The sequence below is a fragment of the Triticum urartu genome, unplaced genomic scaffold (genome assembly GCF_003073215.2).
Source record: "Triticum urartu cultivar G1812 unplaced genomic scaffold, Tu2.1 TuUngrouped_contig_4701, whole genome shotgun sequence".
Lineage (NCBI taxonomy): Eukaryota > Viridiplantae > Streptophyta > Magnoliopsida > Poales > Poaceae > Triticum > Triticum urartu.
Window position 1 is genome coordinate 1,715 of NW_024115313.1, and position 6,426 is coordinate 8,140.

At 39.0% G+C, this 6,426-nt stretch overlaps 1 pseudogene; it reads right to left on the reverse strand.

Moving 5' to 3' along the window:
• Positions 1-2,344: 2,344 nt before the first annotated feature.
• LOC125528200 lies at positions 2,345-6,373 on the reverse strand (annotated as a pseudogene).
• Positions 6,374-6,426: the final 53 nt, after the last annotated feature.

Below are 6,426 nucleotides of genomic sequence, written 5' to 3' on the forward strand. Positions count from 1 at the left end.
TATTTTCCTTTGCCCCATTTCCAATATAGAGAATATATTTATGCACATCCTTGTTTTCAGGCCTTTCCAAAGCAGTTCACTGATGATTACCTCGCAAACCACCTGTATGGTCAGGAGACGAGGAAGGTATTCATACAACACCCACGGTTCAATATTGAAGTGTTCCTGAAGAGGACGAAGGATGGACGGTCAATCATCCACAGGCACTGGCATAAAGTTACAAAGACCTTCAACATCAATGAAGGCTCAATATTCGCCTTCTGCTTCAGCAGTTTTTCAGATGAGATACATCTGTCTATGTACTGTCTATGATGCTAATTTCGAAAGGTTATAGATGTTGCATGTGAAACTTGGTCTTGGTATAGCTGAGTGCTAAAGCTATATGATGTTGTACTCTGATGTATTTCAATTATGAAAATGAAATATATTGTGTGCTTAATATGAACTGTCAATTAGATTAATAAATGGATTATGAATAATCGGATAATTAGCCTACTAATTGGGTTTTGCTATTGCGAACGGTTGTTAAAAAAATACCGTGGGCGATGACCTCAGGCAACGCACACACTTTCTAGGAATAAACCGTGTTGGATCAATAAACAATCACACACGACTCTTTTGAAAACTGTTTGCGTTAGGCTACCTTGCGCAAACGTTTACCATATGAAAACTGTGTGTGATGGACAACCTTTGCCACACAGTTTCTTCCACGGACCATGAGTGATATATCCAATAACGCAAGCAATTTAACGGGAAAAATTGTGTGTGATGTACCTGTGAACGGAAACGTTTTCCTTCGAGCGACTGTGTAGGATGTACATACGAACGGAAACGTTTAGCGGGGACTGACTGTGTGGGATGTACTTGCGACCGAAAACAATTTTGTCGTATAATTGTATTTTTTAGCTCTACTGTATGTATTTTCATATTTGAGCGCTCGCCGGTCGCACACGACCTCATTTTGCTGAACGTGTGTGCCAGGAGGGCATATCCCCGACGGTTTCTGGGTTGTGTGGGAAGGACCCCCCTATCGCCCACACTCATTTGGTGACAGTTCCAGATGCCATCGCGGAAAGGGGTTTTAAACCGTTTGTTTAGGAGCTCGTTGTACTAGTGTGGCTTTTTGGCCAAGGTGAAAAGGTTGCAAAAGCATAATCAAAAGCCCAAATAAAGAAGGCCTAGACATTACAAACATGAGAACCATAAACCAAAACAAATTAGACATTATTGTTGACGTCGCTCCACCAAGCTAGGTCGAAGTGTAGAATTGACAATCCTCTTAAAGGTGAATGTAAAATTCCTATTTACACTCAGAAATCCGTCAAAAGCCATGCCTGAATCTTGATGATTTACTGTTTTCATAGCTTTTTTCACAAACACAATTCTGCTGCAAAACAAAGCAGATTGTAAAAATAAAGTATATGTCAATAGAGTAGATGGCATCTACTTCTAACTCATATATTTAACACAATTAAATAGTGTAATTAATGTATGGAAAATGTGCAATTATACCTGGAACATAAATAAATTTCTATATTAAACAGCCCCACAACTGTACATGTAGCAAAAAAAATGTTACCAAATATAATTCTTACAAGCACATAGTTGACATGTGGCTAGCAACCAAATATTGGTCAAAGCTATCAAGAAGGCTAGAAGTAGCTTCATCATCTACATGTGACATGCAAGCATATATCAATCGCAAGCTTACTCTAAACCACATCCATTTAATTTTCATACATGTCAATGGCATCCATATATGTCAAATTCATCCATAGCCGCTACATCCTTCTATACATCCATTGCATCCATTTGCACCCAATTGTGTGCTTGCCAACTATGTCCCTTTTTGACCACATATATCTCAAACTGCATCCATATCAACAATGTCCATCTTGATTGCATCATTCTCAATGCTCCTCTTTTCGACTGATCCTTTCTAACTGCATGTATGTGTACTGCATGTTGTTCATCACAATTGATTCCATATCTCAACTACGGTACGTCTTGTAGGATGTGATCCTAGTTCTAGTATGATGAAAGTAGTTAATGCTAAAGGATGTGAGTTTGGTTCTAGGAAGATGTAAATCGTAGTCTCCTCGGAACATGCCCCATGTTACCCTATTTCCAACGAAAGATGAAAAGCACAAAGTAACTACTCACTCTAGTAATATGCAAGTCAGGCTGCATGATGCAGTTGAAATGATGCAACATACAAAATAAATAATTGGAGCAAGAAAATAAAAAACAATGAAGAAGAAACTACAGTGAAATGACATGAACCAATGCCCAAGCAGTTGTTGGAGCGCAGAAACACACTCTCAGAGGTATCTTTACCAGTTAAGAAACTAATAATGTATATAGCTGAATAATAACCATAAAAGTATTTTTTAAAACAATAAAGCTCCACACCCTATAGCCATCAATGAATATCACAAGCATATAGGGAGTATGCATACATCGTTACATTTCTATCTTTCAATTGGTAGAAAAATATATTGATACTCAACTATCATACCAGAACCTTAGGCCAGTCAGTCAGCGACCATCTAGCGTTGTAAGGCTAGCACCATTGGTAGACATTTCCAAGCCTTCAACCGTTCTCTGTGCAAAATACATCGGTTGCTTCGGCATTGCGCGAGGCATGGCTTCGTTATCCAACATGGACACAACCGATGACATGTGTGGCCTAGCATTGGGGCTATCCTGCACACACATCAATCCAATGTGGATGCACTTTGACACTTCATCACGGGAGTAGCTCTCCGTGAGTGTTGCATCCATGAAATCCATTGCTTTTCCATCTTTCCATAGGTTCCATGCCTAAAACATCACGTTGAAGTTTGTGACTATATTTGGTACCACATTATGTTTGTTTTTTCTAAAATTAAAGTGTTAAAATTACTAAGGAATTTGAAGCATTTAATAATGACACTTACATATGCTATGAGATTCCGGAAATCCATTACAAGATGATGAGGTGAGCTGATCTTTAATCCACTTACAATCTCCAGCAGGAAAATACCAAAGCTGTAGGTGTCAGACTTCAATGAAAAGATTCCCTCCATCGCATATTCAGGTGACATGTAACCACTGTTTGAAAGATTTAACAATTAAGCTAAGCTTGTGTATGTAGTTTGAGTATGATTCAAGCATATAAATAAGAAGAACAAAATCAGTCATAAACACCGAATGATGCGCTTGGTCCAAATTGAACCTTTTATTATGCAATGCCTATGTTATACTCCAAATTTTCTTAAAGTGATTCACGTTTACTTGGTTAGTTCTTTGGTCCCATCCGACTCTGAAAAAAATGTTAGGAGATGAGGGAAATACTATCATATTATAACTTGCAAAATCCCTTAAAGTAAGATTTATGCCATGTGTAAAATGATAATAAAGAAAAAATAATGTAGTCTTTTGTACAAAGGACATTCTTTGGCTGATTTTTTTAGGTTCCGAACGACATCCATGCAATCAAAAATTGTTCCGTTTTGTTTCTAAATCTTCAAATGTTCAAAGGTACCCTATATAACTAGGTTAATTTGGAAGGTGAGTTAATGTTTCTCCAAAATAAAAGAAGAATCACATGTGTGGAGAAAGCAATAGGGTAAGAACAAAAATCGGCAACTAACATGATTATTTTTATTTCATAAAAACATGAAGATGATGAATTTATCTTGTCGATTTTGCACAAAAATATAAATAAATAAAAAATCAACTCATTTTTGCAGGTTATCATTTCATTGAAATAAATATAATTGTAGACGATCTACAAATAATGAATACATACCTACTTTTTCAAAACAACGTTAGGGTTAACACAAAACATTAAAAAGTTCATGACTTAATATTGATAGTTGTGTAGTTCAGGATTCGAGGTAAATCAACCAAAACAGTTGGGGCGAGTTGAAGATAGACTGTTCTATTAAAAATGATGAGATCAAGGCCACTGTGAGAGGTACTTACTATGTCCCAACTACATGTTTGGTACGCTCGTGTTGCTCATTGCCTCCAAAGATCCTTGCCATTCCAAAATCTGCTATCTTTGGGTTCATCTCTGAGTCTAGCAGGATGTTGCTCGGCTTGAGGTCTTGATGAATTATCGTCATTCTCGAATCTTAGTGTAGATATAGTAATCCTCTAGCTACCCCTTTGATTATGCTAAATCTTCTTGGCCAATTGAGTGTAGATTTTCTTTCATTATCTGTCAAAGTATAGATCATATACGGAGCCATTCACGCAAGTATATATGTTTGTTTAGTTGATTCAAATTTAGTTTATATAGTAGTATGCAAGAACGTACCAAAAAGGAATTTTTCTAGACTTTTGTTGGGTAGGTATTCGTATATAAGCAACTTCTCATCCTCATGAATACAATATCCAAGGAGTCTAACAAGATTCTTGTGCTGTAGTTTGGCAATAAGAACAGCTTCATTTCTGAAATGCTCTATTCCCTGCTCAGATCCCTTGCTATAAGCCTTTTAATAGCAACTTCCTTGCCATCTTGCATTGTCCCCTGCAAGATTCTCATCATTATTGATTTTACCAGGAGGAAATTAAAAACAATTTTGAATCTTTATTTAGATCTTAAGGTAAACATTTTATATGCAACCTTATAGACTTTCCCAAAACCTCCTTTTCCAAGCATGTTGGTGTCATGGAAACCATTCGTTGCAGCAGCAATGTCTTCGAACGTTATCCGCGGAAGTTCTAGACTTTGATCCCAAACTTCTTGTGAAGGTCTCAAATGTACATGCAGGGCCGATCTTTGTAGGGCTCCATTGTCTTGATGTATGCCTACAGAAAATATCAGGCATGCAAACTCAACAGTAGGACATATGAACAACCCAAAGCATATTGCAAGAGGTGTTGTCTCTTAATTTACCTCTGGGTTTGCATATACAGAAACGACATATGCATGCGAGTATCAGCAAGAATGCTATAAGTGGGAGTACAATCTTAAATACCAAATGGACACCGCTGATCTTGTTGTTGGTTCTTGCATAATTGTCCCCTGTGAAGAAAGTACAGAAATGAGTACTGGGTCAAGGCCTTTATGAAACTACTGTTTCTTTGATAGTCACGACTAGGCGTGACCTTGTACCCCTTGCAATTTATTTTTTTCAGAAAGATCTAAAGTAGTTTATCGTAAGTATCATAAGTCTTTACAAATACAACCCTATAGAAAAAGAATATTAAATCCAACCTTTTCTAGGAAATCAAGTTTTAATGTGCTAATACGATTACTTTTCCGGTGTGCGTGTAGCAATGCAACCTTTTCTCAGTGCGTACCGAAGCACTGAATGAAAAATATTTGGGTTCACCTTCCAATGCGGGGATGGACAAGAGTGATTGTTTTCAGTTCCTGATTGATAGCGTTATTACGAAAATTAGCGGATGGAAAGAAAAAATATTATATGTTGGAGCAAAGGAAATTTTGCTCAAATCTGTTTTTCAAGCGATCCCAACTTATGCCATGGCTGTCTTTAAAATTCCTATTTTTTGCAAAGGAATCATTGACGCGATGTCGTAATTTTGGTGGGGTGACAAGCATAATTAGAAAAGGATGCACTGGATGGCATGGTAAAAGATGTGTGTTCCAAAAGGTTCAAAAGGAATGGGATTCTGAGATATACACCGTTTCGATCTGGCATTGTTTGGCATTGTGAGCTAAACAAGCTTGGCATCTCCTGGATAATCTGGATTCACTATGTGTTACAATATTAACAGCCGATTATTTCCCGGAGGGCAACTTGACGAACGCAAGTTTAAAAAAAGGTTCCTCCTTCACTTGGAAAAGCATTATGGCGGGAATGAAATCTCTTAGAAATGGTTATATATGGAAAGTCGAAAATGGACAAAATATCGACATATGGAGAGATGCATGGATCTCGAATTGTGCGAATAGGATAATTATTACTTCTAGACGAGGGAATCTACTGGAGAAAGTTTCTGACCTTATTGATCCAGTCAGGAACGGGTGGGATGAAGATTTGATGAGACAAACGTTGTGGCCAATTGATGCTCAAAAAGTCCTAGCGATCCCCCTCCCTATGCATAATATGCCGGATTTAATTGCTTGGAGCTATACTAAAAACGGTTTGTTTACTGTATGATCAGCTTACTTGGAGGGGCGGAAGTAGTTGTTGCCGCCGCATCTCAGCGCCTCCTTCCTCACGCACCCTGCTTTGGAGGAGTCGCCGCCGTCGGCCGGCTCGAACCCGACGAGGCACCTGCACTCCCGGACGGCCCCTTTGACCTCGTAGTAGCCGAACGGCCCGCACGCGCCGTAGACGAGGCACCCCTTGCCCGGCCGCTCGAACAGGGGCACCCACGACGACGACGGCGACCCCTCCCACACGCTGAACATCACCTCGCCCGTGTGGTCGAGCTTCCACTGCGACCTCGCCGGGGCCGAGTCGT